The sequence below is a fragment of the Leptonychotes weddellii genome, chromosome 9 (assembly GCF_054177405.1).
Source record: "Leptonychotes weddellii isolate Sample4059 chromosome 9, ASM5417740v2, whole genome shotgun sequence".
In the NCBI taxonomy this organism is placed as follows: domain Eukaryota; kingdom Metazoa; phylum Chordata; class Mammalia; order Carnivora; family Phocidae; genus Leptonychotes; species Leptonychotes weddellii.
Window position 1 is genome coordinate 7,832,454 of NC_138377.1, and position 13,389 is coordinate 7,845,842.

At 50.8% G+C, this 13,389-nt stretch overlaps 1 long non-coding RNA gene across 1 annotated transcript; it reads right to left on the minus strand.

Moving 5' to 3' along the window:
• Positions 1–5,554: 5,554 nt before the first annotated feature.
• On the minus strand, positions 5,555–9,299 carry LOC145723236 (uncharacterized). The gene is made up of 3 exons (XR_014148160.1): positions 6,874–9,299; positions 6,682–6,770; positions 5,555–5,990 (listed from the first exon to the last, which is right to left on the minus strand). It is a non-coding gene; the product is annotated as an uncharacterized LOC145723236 (long non-coding RNA).
• Between the last annotated feature and the right edge of the window lie 4,090 nt (positions 9,300–13,389).

The following is a 13,389-nucleotide window of genomic DNA, read 5'->3' on the forward strand; positions in this document are numbered from 1 at the left end:
ATATGGGAAAGAACATTGGATTGGATCTCGAAATAGTTCGCAACATTTTTGAATACTGAAAGGAAAAAAACCCACACACCATTAATGTGCACCAAAAAGAAGTATATTTTATGGTATGGAAAGTATACTATGATAAAGTCATTAATAGTTTTTTAAAAGCAAAAAAAAATGCTAGAAGAGACTAGAGCTTTTTTCTTAATTGTAAAAGCAACAATGATAAAGACACCATTAAGAAACTGAAAAGGCAAAACATAGACTGGGAGAAAATATTTGCAATGCATGTACCCGATAAAGGACTTGTATTCAGTACACATAGAGAACATCTACAATTCAACAATAAGGAAACAAACAACTCTATTTCTAAAATAGGCAAAAGTCTTGAACAGATACCTCACAAAAGAAGAAATGAATGTACAGTACAGATGAGATACCACTATACGTCCACTAGGACAGCTAAAATAAAAAACTCTGAAAATACCAAGTGCTGGAAATGATAGGGAGTACCTGGACTTCTAATAGATCACTGGGAATACACTGGAGGAATGCTTTTGGAAGACAGTTTGGCAATTTCTTACACAGTTAAACATAAACCTACCATAAGTCTCAGTAATCCTACCCCAAGAGAATGAAAACGTAAGACTGCGTAAAGACTTATACAATGGACTATGACTCGGTAAAAAAGGAAAGAACATTTGTAAAAGAAGCCAGTCTTGGAACAGAACATTCTAGATGCTTCCATGCACATGAAGCTGCAACATAGGTAAACTATTCCATAGTCACTGAAATCGACTGGAAGTTGCCTGGCTGGGGTGGGTGTGGATATCTGGCTGGAACAGGGCATACAGGAACTTTCTTGGATGATGGAAATAGTCTCTGTCTTGACTGGGGTGGTGATCACTTGAGTACATAATTTGTCACAATTTGTCAAACTATACACTATTGTATGTAAAGGATATATCAATAAAGTTCATTAAAAATAATAAAGTTCTACTGATAGTTTCCTTCCTATTGCCAACTGCATTCGCGAGCCGGGGCTGCCCTAACAGAGCACCACAGACTGCGGGCTTAAACAACAAAAAATCCTCACAGTCTGGAGGCTGGGAGTCCCAAGATCAAGGGGACAGTGGGGGCTGGTTTCTTCTGAAACCCCTCCCTTTGGCTGGTAGATGGCCGTCTCCTCCCTGTGACCTTGCAAGGCCTCTTCTGTGTGTGAGTCTGTGTCCCAATCTCCTCTTCTTAGAATGATATCAGTCAGATTGAGTCAGGGCCACCCCATATGGCCTTGCTCTCCCTTAATCACCTGTCTGAAGACCCTGTCTCCAAATACAGTCACATTCCAAAGTCTAAGGAGGGGTAGGACTTCAACATCGGAGTTTGGGGGAAACACAATCCAGTCCATAATACTAACCTTGAATCTTTCATGTAAAAGGGGTTGGTTGTTCATTTGGTTTGGGGGCCACCAAGTGGAGAAAGGGCCACGTGGTACACGGGACCCTCCGGGACCGCACATTCTCCCACCCACTTCCTTCCTGCTTCAGACGCCCACGACACCCGGCCACCTGTTGCTCCTTTTGAGCTGAGTGAACTGAACTCTCCCTCGAGTTTTTTTAATTTAAATCTCCTGGCAGAATATTGATTCCGCCCACCGCTTTTTTCCTACTCCGGATCCCCAAAGGGGCTGCCAGTAACGAACGGAGACCCAGCCATGCAATCTTCTCCAAGTGAGCTCGGGTTCCCAAGGTGTAGACGAGGTGAAGTGGTTTTTATTTGTGTTTTAACGTCTTCAAACTCCAGAGCGTTTCCCCTCAGCCCGGGAAGGGCTCGAGCTCTTTGCCTTCCACCTGCCGCCCGCAGACACAAAGCTCTGTTTGTGTCCCTGCGGCTGCGGGGGAATGGCTACCCCGCGCCACCTCATCCACACACAGGCCACAAAAGCCCAGCACGAGGTGAGGATCAAAACAGGCCAGGCCAGGCGCTGCCAAGCCAAACACAGAGGCAACGGGGTGCGAGCCCAGCAGAGAAACCAGATTCCCCTGGAAATCGCTGCTCCCCGGCGCGTCTGGAAGGCCGGCTCCAATAAAGCGGCTCCGGAAGGCCCGAAGGACCCCCACGGCCCTCATCCTGATGGAGACGCCAATAAAAATCTCCGAACATCCAGGCTGCAGGTCCGCCCCCGGCGCTGCCCTGGGACCATAAACCAGGATATGAGCAGCTGGGGAGCCGCGAGGGAAGAGGCCTGCTCCCAGAAAGCCCACCAGCCAGCCGGCCTGCAGGCCAGAAGGTAATGGAGCGGCCGTTAGGGAAAGGGAGGCCGAGGCCGGCTGAACCGGAGGGGAAGCCGCCTGCCCGGCCCAGGCCCCGGCTCCCAAACCAGGCCCGAGCTGTAAAAATCCCTGGGAACTGCGGGAAGGCCGGCAACTGCCCGGCAACTGCAGGTCTCGGGGAGATTTGGGAGGAGCCCGGCCTCAGGAAGCAGCCCCAGGCCCCGTCATGGGGAAGAAAGCATTTGAAGACGCCCTGCGGACCCAACTGGGCCCGGCGACAGGGGAGGACGAAATGTGGTGTGCGCGTGTGTGTGTGTGCGTGCGCATGCGTGTGCGCGCACGCACACCTGCGCACATGCGCACCTGAAGCCACAGGCACTGGACGTCCCACGCCTCCGTGTGCCTGAGCGCATGCGTGTGTTCGCGCACCTGGGTCCTTGTGTGTGTGTGTGTGTGTGTGTGCGGGCACACGCACAAATGTATTTGTGTGCCCACAGACAGGATGCCCAGTTACATTTGAATTTTAGTATTTAGTATTATCCTTTTGATGTAAGTATTCCCAAATACTGCCTGGCACTAAAGGTATGCTCGGTTAATCTGAAATTCAAATGTCAGGGGGTGCCCCGTATTTTATCTGGCAGCCCGATGTGCGCACGAGTATCCAAATTTAGAGTAAAACAAGGCATTTGAGGTTACAGGAGGGGGTTTTTGCTAATGAGGCAAAAAAAATTTATAACAATCATTTTTATATATGTATTTATACAATCTATATATTATATATTGTATAACTTATATATTTATATTATATAATTTATATAATAATTATTATATCATTATATTATTAGTATGATAGTCCTCAAAATTCTCCAAACAGGCGGTTGGTCACTCTGTGTAAGAGGTAGGTTGCTTGCCTTATATGGTGTAGCTGTAACCTAAATGCATTTAACTTGCAGTCCGTCTACAGGTGCTTGTAGAGAGAGAATTAACACGTAGAAATGGTGCATTTGTATTTCCTGCTATCCCACCCAGAGGATGGAGGTCCCGAGCAAGCAGGTTCACGTGGGGAGACATGAATCTGGGCTCCCCCACTATCTCGGCCCAGACACCCCCTCCCAGCAAGAGCCCTGGCTGTCCCCGGGTTTTCTATGGCTTAAATAGACACATTTTTTTCTACCTATGACATTGAAGTATATGTCAGCTCCTTCATCCAGAGCTTATCACAGATACAGACATCTGTTTGAGGGCAATGGAAAGAAATAATTCGCACCTTCTGGACTCCAGAGGAACTGATCATCTAATACAAAGACTTTTTCCCTTTGAAAATGGTCTTAGCTTACACAGTCCCAATCCCTAACAGGATCCTCAGATAATGCATTCTGTGGCATCAACGCTATCCCTGCTCAATGGAGCGAACATTTCCTGAGCCCTTCCTTAGCCTGGTCCTGAGTATGGACATGAAGGACAGGCGTGCAGAAGGGTGAGGCTTCACCTCCTGCTGGGTGTCTACCCAGATTGGCCCTACAAATACTGTAGTTGAGGGGTCTCAAACCAGCCACCTGCTGGTCAAGTCTGGCTGGTCAGCAGCTCACAATACCTTTTAGATGTTTGAATTTGAATGCTCATAGCAGGGCACGCACCCCCATTTTCGGCCTGTATCCTCTACCCACTATGATCTTAGGATCAGTTGATTGTCATATGGATACTACCTGTCTGCTCCTCCTTGGGACTGACCCCCCAGAATCAGGGCTGGGACACAGGCCCTCTGACTCTCAGGCCAGGCTGACGGCGTAAGCATGAGGACAAAAGCAGGCTGGTGTGGCCCTAAACCCTGAGATGGGGGACTGACTTTGCAGAAGGTCATCCCATGGACAGCTGCACCTTGCAGGTGGGTAGCGGACCAGGGACCAGAGCTTTTCCCTGCCCCATGCTGCTCGATAGTTACCCCAACCCAATTGCCCAAGGGGATGGACTGTTATTCCCTTTTGCTATGAGGAAGCTGAGAACTGAGCTCCAAACCCCAGGCATTCCTGGGGCACCTGGCAGGCTCAGTCAGTGGAGCACGCAACTCTTGATCTCGGGGTCATGAGTTCAAGCCCCATGTTGGGCATGGAGCCTACTTAAAAATTAAAATAAAATAAAAAGCTATTAAAAAAAGGGATGCAAACCCCAGGCATTCTTGAACACTTGTCACAAACCTTCCACTTCCATGTACCACCCATGCTGCTATTTACCGAATACTTATCTTTAAGTCTACTTGTTTACTTTACTAAATTTCATGTTCAAAGGAAGATGTACTTCACTACCAAAAATGGGAAACTAGCAGTGCCACCCAGTGAAAGACCATAGCCACAACAAAGAATCCGTGGACCCTAAGCCCAGGGTACTAAATCCCAGCCGGACGGGAGATCACGAGTCCATGGCTCTGAACCTGGGGCCTGGCCCCTCTGGGTTAAGGCGGGAGATCAGCGAAAGTCAAGGAAGGTCAAGGAAGTGTTAGAGACAGGGCAGCACCAAGCAGAGGCTCTCTCCTTGACTTAACCAGAGATTTGGAAGCAAATGCAAAAGGGAAAGATGATTTCACGTTGTGGTCTGCTGTTAAAGCAACAGTCTCTGTGCCATCAAAATCACCTCTAGGTTTCCAAAATCACCGCACTCTTAGGGAATCACTGATGGACGTGCACCTACGTAGGTCTCAGGAACACTAAGTGACCTGCCCAGTGGCACACAGCAGGAGAGCCAAGAAGCAGCGTCTGTGGCTGGCCTCTGACCACTAAGCCCAGCTGTTCCTGCTGCCCCCAGGCTCTGGAAATGCTCAGGGAGGGACGCAGAGGACTTTGCTTGCTCAGGAATTCTGTTTCTGGACTTGGCAGATGCAGACTTATCCCAGGAGTGGGGCGATCCAGAGCACCAGTGGTTTGGCCGTGGCCATCACCTCCCATGGAGAGGCTCACATCCCTCGTGGCTGCTGATTTATACCATGGCTTCTCAACCTTGGCACTAATGGTATTTGAGGCCTGATCCTGTGTTATTGGAAGGCTGCCCTGGGCATTGTAGGATGCTCAGCAACATCCCCCCTGGCCTTGACCCATCAGATGCCACAGCATCCCTCCTCCAGTGGCGACAAGAAATGTCTCCTGGGGGGCAAACACCCCCACCCCATCTGAGAATACTCCCTTTGATGGAATGAATGTGATTTTTAGTCTCTGTGGGAAAATCTAGTATTAGTGGGGGCTTTTAAAACCTTTTAAGAGAAAGGATGAGAAATCTGCAAGTAATATTTATTTATTTAAAAACAGGCTGCCCAAAGACTGATAAGCACTGGAAGGGGAAAGGTCATTTATTATTTATGTCACTTGAGGCAAACTAAAAGCTAATGGACCCGAGGGCAGAAGAGAGAGGGAGGGAAATGAGGGAAGGAAAGAAGAGCCATTTATTGAGCAGCTACTGGTGCCGGAATCTTGACACCCTTTGTCCCCTTCAGCTGTCACCAAGAATCCTGCAAGGGAAGGATTGCAAAGGTCGTGTGCAGGTGAGGGCAGGGCTGGATCCTCTGTGCCGGGCAGCCCACGCCCCCTGCCCTGAGTGGGGACAGAGGACGAGAGCGTCGGTTCCTCCAGGAACTGCCAGGACCTGGAGGGACTTGGAGTCTGGCTGGCCCAACCTCCCCAAGCCCTGAGAGTCACAGGACCTCCTGGGGGCCATCAGCTGACCATGACCACAGCAATCCTGTCATAAGAAGAGAGCAGAGAGGCACCCGTAGCAAACACTCCTGGTCTCCTTGAAGCTTCCCAAGAACCCACGAGGCAGACGCTCTCCTTCCGAGGTTAGGGGAAGAGGAAACCAGTGTATACACCGAGGAGTCACCACGCCGGAAGAAGGGCAATCTCTTCACCCTCTGCTCCAGCCTCCAGCTCAGCCACATAGTCCTTCTCTCCATTTATACACACACAGAAAAAGTGCAGAAAAGTGTCAAGAGAGCAAGGGAACAATCTGATGTCCCCGACAGGGTCCCAGTCGCTGCAGACCCGGGATGAGGGCATTTGAGACCTCCGGGTCGCGCCTCTGCCTCCCCGCTCCTTCCAACTCAGCACCTCCCTGCTTGGTTGCAGACAGAAGCTGAGGTCTGATGGATCTGCCCCTCGAAACTGGACACCCAGGGATCACACACAGCCCGCTCCATGGGCCAGGATACCCATTTAAGTACTTTTGGCCATGCTTGGGTGATAAAGTCTGGCCCCCAGAGCAAGGATCGCATTTGCTGGTTTCATTCAACAGCATGCGAGGAGGAGTCCCGGCTGCTCCTCGACTGGTCATCCTGACATCAGAGTGAGCGGACAAGGAGCCCCACCACCACCCGCACCTTCTATGGGAATGACCAGGGGACTAGCGGGTGGGTCACTTCCGGTGGAAATTTTACCTGGGTGGATATTTGCCCTTCTCGGGGCTTCTCCGAGTCCTGGATGCCCCCGCTCACGTCCGCTCCATGGCAAGCTTGTGAAATGTTGGCTGTAAGAGAAAGATGAACACGATCCCCGTCTGATGGGAGAACTTCACAGCAGAAAAGGCTGTTCACGTGCACAGAGCTCTGGGTGGGGGGCGGGCAGCTTACTGTGGGGGCCGCTGCTCGGTCCGCTGCGCGGAGCCACCTCTTACTGTCCGGGAGCCAGGAAGCCAGGGAGCGGGTTTCAGATAATAACTCAGCTCATTTGTCCAGACTTCCCTCTGCGTGTGTTCCCCGAGAGGACAGATGCTAGAGTTCAGAGAAGCGGAAGAATGAACTTGGTTGAACCACGGAAGGGGCCCCCAGCTTTGTCAAGGCGACTGGGCCCCTCTCCTGACTCTGCAGACTGTCCAGTAGGGGGCACTGTTGGCTCCGCAGAGCTCAAACACCGGCCACTCTCCGTGTGGCCCCCGGGCCCAGGCGCGCCCAGGGAGTGGAGGCCAGGCTCAGGGAGCTGCGTCTGCACGCGCCCAGGCCAGCCTACCAGGCAGCCCCCTGGGACAACTACTTCTGCATCCTTAGGGACGACAGCCGCAATCGTTACAACTGCTGTTTGCTGAGCACCTACTGTGTGCCAGGCACTCTGTGTCACCTCACCAACACTTTGCAGGAATGCAGCGGATGGGGTGTAATTATATCCCCTGTGCAGATATGAGAAGCAAGGCGCAGAGGCCGCCCCGTCAGTAAGCATCAGAGCTGAGGTTCTCTATATTCCAGGTCCTGTCGTTCCAGCGGGGGCTGCCTCTTCCCTGGGCTCCAAAGTTTCCTTGACTGAATCTAGAGTCTGACCCCCCACCCCCCATGGGAAGAGAGCTAGCTGGCTCTAAGTCGAAGCATGACCTTGGGCGAGTCCGTCCCCATCCCTGACTGAGCCCCAAATCCCCCGTCTCCAAGGGTTGTTGGGAGGCTGGGAGAGAGGATGTCTGGAAGCACAGAGGAAGGCATTCCCCTAGCCAGAAGAATCCGGACGGCTTTTTGGAGCAGGGGACCACGCCTCACCTTGGACCTCAGGATCCTGGCACCAGATCCAGGGTCTGGCGTGGAAAAGGCACCGGTGAATGCTTGTAGAATTTGTTTCTTGTATGAATGCTTACTGAATGTTTCTGATCTGAAGATGTGGTCCTCGCGGGCGGGGTCATGCCACCTGCAGTCTCCAGCAGAGCACTGAGCACCGAGCACACACGAGGTGCTCCCTCTCCGTGCCTGCTCTGATGGGCCAAGAATATAACCTCATCTTTCTGCTGCAGGGGATGTCCGGCAAAGTCTGGACATAAGTGTGGGTTGTCATGACTGGCGGGGGGCGGAGGGGGTGCTACCGGCATCTTCTGGGCAGAGGCCAGGAATGTTGCTGAACATCCTACAATGCACAGGAGAGCCCCCCACAGCAGAGAACTATCTGGCCCCAAATGTCAGTCATGCTGAGCTTGAGAAGCCCGTTCTCGTCCAACTAACATTTCACCGATAGGGAAACTAAAGCCCAGAGGGGGCACTGCTCTCTGGTCTGCTGAGACCCACAGAGGTTACAGTTCTGGGGGTCTCAGCGTGAGTCCCCATGCAAGCTGGCAACAGTGAGGCCAAAAACATGACCAGGCGCCCACGAGCCTGGCTCTGTATGGGCTGGACACACATTGTCTCTTGATCCTCACAACAAGCTTGGGAGACAGGTACTAACCAAGCACAGAGAGGTTAGACAACCTGCCCAGGGTCACACAGCTCTGGAAAACAGAGCTGGGAGCCAAGCCCACATTCTTGCCATTACCTGGCCGGCCTCTGGCAAAGCTCCCGTCAGAAACACATGAAAGCTTGTTTTCCGAAACAAACGATGGATTTCCATCATCATTGCTCTCAGGGTCACAATCATTGTGCTCCAATTGTTTTGGGGCTTTGCAGTCCTTTTCAGGATCGATGCCTTCCTGTGGCCTTGGCCAAGCGCTCGGACCTCTCTGAGCCTCAATTTACCGCCTGGGAACAGATTTCAAGACCTGAGCGCCCCTATGTGCGCAGAGCCGCGCTGCATGGAAGGAGATCCCTGGGATGAGGTCCCTCCCCAGCAGCGACCTAGCTCCGGGTCTGTCTCCTCTCCCCAGCCCTTGTTCTCCTTTGCGAGTCCAGTTCTAGCTCTAGGGTGACCGGGGGGCTTTCTCCACAGCCAGGGTTGGAAAGGCTTTGCATATTTGTGTGGGCGGCTCTGCAGCCCCCATGTGAGCCCCTGAACAAAGAGTCCTCATAACTCTTCCCTCTGGACCCATGGCGCAGGCTCAATGGAGTGCTTGTGGCCCAACCGGCGCACATTGTGCATTGTCTGAGACCAGCGCAGCCCCTAGCCAGGGTCCTCGATCAAGGTCACGCCGGGGGCGGGGTGTGCGCAGAGCGCGCAGGCTGCCTCCAGCATGGCCTCAGCCACACTGTGGGTCTGTCCCATGTCCCCACCTGGGCTGTGGCGGATTCAAAAGGAAAGCCTTCCCCGGGCACCCCTCTGCCCCTGAGAGAGGCATCCATTCTGGGCTAACTGCTCTCAGAACTCAGGATGGGCAACCCAGCCCCGCTCCGGCAAAACCCCACATTCCTCCACGGAACCCTGAACTGAAATGACCCAAGAACCCAAGGTGGAATGAACCCCCAGATGAAGCCGAATGTTCGTTTGTCACTGAACTGGAACAACACTTGTGTGCTTTCCAAAATCATTCACTCAGAACACTCATACATTTGTTTATTCATCCAATAAATATTTATTGGCCACTGTCCTGTGGGTCAGACACAGTTCATGTCACTGGGGATATGCCAAGAGAAAGGCGTGTGCTCTGTCTCAAGTTGTCACAGCCGTGTAAACAGATATGAGGGCACATTCAAGAAATGGTGGCCACAGCCACATTCTTAGTATAAGCTCAGCACCCCTTGAGGCAAGGAGAGCCTCAATCGGTTGGGTGGAGAAAGGAAGATGGAGGGAGATGCTGGGAGAGGGGAGAGGGAGGGAGTGAGGTGGGTACCTTAATAGAGTGTGACCAGATGTTACAGGAGCAGGAAGGTGAGTCCTGCTCATTCTCCTGGCAGCCTGAACCTAAAGCAGACCTGAATTCCACCTACCTGAACTGCAGGAAAGTAAGTAATACGAGAATAGTAAGAGGCGCAATTGAGTTTTCAAGGGTCCGGAAACGGTGCTGAACAGAAGGCCAGGCTGTTCATTAATTAATCCATTCATTCATTCATCATTCTTTTCAATGAACATTTGCGGAGTGCCCACCCTAAGCCCGGATCTTCCTTAACCCCCAGGCCTTCCCATTTCCGTTGCGACGATAGAGCATCTCAGGCATGGAAGCCCGCAGAGCTGAGTGCAAATCTCACAGCCAGGGACTGGAATGAGAAATTTAATTTATTTAATTTAACCTGCCTTACAGCAATATTGGGAGAGGACCGTATAGAAAGAGTGTGGAGCTAAAACTTAGAGGTTTGGTCTGAGAGTGTTACAGAGCTTCATAACAATGCACAGAGACGCTGAGGACTGGTATTTCCAAAATAATGAGTCACATCTGACAACTGGGAGAGACTCAGGATCAAACACCAAGCGTCTGCCACCTATTTGGGGCATGTTAGTGGCCAAAGGAATGTTCTAGGGGGACTGCCTGGTGAGACAGATCTTATTTTCCAAATAGGGCCACAATAGTATCTCTCGCCCCACGTGCTCTTCTGTAGCGTGACTTTTCCACCCTCCCATCAGGACGAAAGTCTAATTCCTCTCTTGGTGTCTGGGCTGGCTTAGTGACTTGCTTGACCCATAGAAAGTGGCTTTGCTGATAGTCTGGGACCTCTAGGGCTAGGTCCTAAAAAGCTGCGCAGCATGCACTGGGGCCTCTTGGGTTGATCCAGGAATGGTCTCTCTCAGAACCCAGCCACCATGCTGTAAGAAGTCTGCACGAGACCCCACTTGGGGGTGTTCCTGTTAACAGCTCTAGCTGCTCTCGCAGCATGCCATCATGCTATGTGAGCCATCTTCGACACTTGCAGGGGACAATCTTCAGATAATTCCAGCCCCAGCTGAATTCTGACATGCAAACAGCATGGAAGACCCTAGGCAAGAACCCACCAGCTAAGCACGGACAAATCCCAAACCTCACGAAATACTGACGCATCTGTGTTTCAAGCTAAAAGCTGTGGGTGGTTTGTTACATACAGCAATGGATAACTGGAACACCTGTGGGTAAGCTTTCAAGGCTCTTTGGTGAAAGAGAACCCGGGATAAGAAATTAATCAGGGCCGCTCCTCTGAGTTCCCAGGGCCCCCAGTGTGATCACAGCCAGAGTATCTTGAACCCACATCATTTCTTTGTCTGTCCCACTAGACTGAGATCCTGGAGGGAAGGGAATATGTTAGGATGCTGGGGTTGCTAGCAGCAGAAACAAACACTAGTTTGCTTAAGCACAGACAGAATTGATCAGGAGAATTTGGGAGAGCTTGAAGAATTCCAATAAAAATCAAACACTGGAGGGCGCCTGGATGGCTCAGTTGGTTAAGCGACTGCCTTCGGCTCAGGTCATGATCCTGGAGTCCCTGGATGGAGTCCCGCATCGGGCTCCCTGCTTGGCAGGGAGTCTGCTTCTCCCTCTGACCCTCCCAACCCTCCCCCCTCTCATGTGCTCTCTCTCTCTCAAATAAATAAATAAAATCTTTAAAAAAAAAAAATCAAACACTGGATTCAGAAAGGAGTGAGGAGCCCTAGGGATCCAGGTATCAGGGACATATGTAGGGTCTCTTTAGGTGCTATAGATAACAAGACACCCTGTCATCTTCATGTCACTCTACTCAATATTCAAATTCCAGGGGGAAATTCTGGGGCCACGGAAGGACAGGCCCACCTGGATGACAGCCCCACCAAGGCCATATCCATTGGGTGGGACTGTCCCTTAAATAAAATCAAGGTGGTGACACCAAAGGAATGGGGAGTGGGTCCTGAGCAGGCAAAGCTGGGTTATCACACTGACCTTAGCAACCCCAGTACCTCTCTCAATGGCTGCCACATAGTTGGTGCTCGAGAAATTCTTGTTTAATGATTAAACAATCAAAAGACTAAATGTACATGAATGCATGAATGAACAAGTGAATGAATGCCTGGACAATGACCAGGCAGTGTGCCAGCCTCCGGAGACACCTGCCACACACAATAGCATTTGAACTCTCCCCCACCCAGCCAACTCTTCTTTTCTCAACAGAGTTTCTAAACCTGGATTCTGGAGTGTACAGCATTTCAACCCCCTCATCCTGTCTCCTTGAGAACATCATACACTTTGAACAGGGCCTGTGGTCATTCCTAAAAACACTCTTGGAGCAGCGACTCCCTAGCCCTGCTTGATTGTAATTAAGTTTTCAAGGGCAGGTGGGGAAGGAGACAGGTGTGAGGGGCAGTTGGCTCTGAGGCCAGAAGGTGGGAGGTCTGGTGTTTCCTTTGCTGAGTCCACCAGCTGTTGAACAGAAGGCAGCAGGACGATGCTCAGTCGGCTGGAGGCCACGCTTCACCTAAGGCAGGTGAGTCATCCACAGACCTGCCCACAAGCTGCCCGTAAAGGACGTTAGACCCTGGTGCCTCAGCCCTTACACAATCTCCTGAGAGTAAATGGTTGGACTTGACTAACCCCTGAACAAGATCCTCCTCCTTCTATTGTTTGACATGCTCTTGGACACTCATCCTAAGTGTATAACAAAGTAGAAGCAAAAGGCTAAGTGTTTGCAATAGTGAGTATATCTCTGATGCCTTTACTATTCATTAAAACACACACAGTTGAAGAAAAATGAAAAAGCAAATTGGCTCATAGTGTATTGATACTGAGAAACATCCTAACTTAATTATCTGGCAGTAACTTAAGTCAACAGGTGCACTTCAGACAGGAGGGAAAGGGGATGGGGAGGGACAGTCATTTGCGCTGAGCACCTACTATGTGCCAGAGGCTGTGCAAGGCACTTACACCATATCGTGTCCTCTTATCCCTGCCACAAACTGGAGGTCCCTATCCATCCCATTTTACAGGGGAGGAAACTGAGTCCTGAGAGGTGATCACCCAAAGTCGTGCAACAGCTAAGGGACAGAGCCAGGCTTGGGACATAGGTCAGACTCGCGATCCATCTCCATTTGACCTATGGGTTAATTAGAAGTTTTTGTTATTTAGTTTCTGATATTGTGGAAATCACAAAATATTGTGATAGGGTGTGGAGCAACTGGAACTCTGCTCTGTTGGTGGGAATATAAAATGATATAACCATTTCGGAATACACTTTGGTTGTCTCAAGGTAAACACATACCCATGTATGATCCAGCCATTCTCCATGGAATTTATGCACAAGAAATGCAAGTCTATTTCCACACAAAGACCAATACATGAATGCTCACAGCAGGTTATTTTTTTTTGTAATAGCCAAAAACTGAAAATAACTCGTGTCCATTAATAGGTGAATGGATAAACAAACTGTGGTACATCCATATAACAGAATACAACTCAGCAACAGAAAAGAGTGCATTGGGGCGCCTGGGTGGCTCAGTCATTAAGCATCTGCCTTCAGCTCAGGTCATGATCCCAGGGTCCTGGGATCGAGCCCCACATCGGGCTCCCTGCTCAGCGGGGAGCTTGCTTCTCCCTC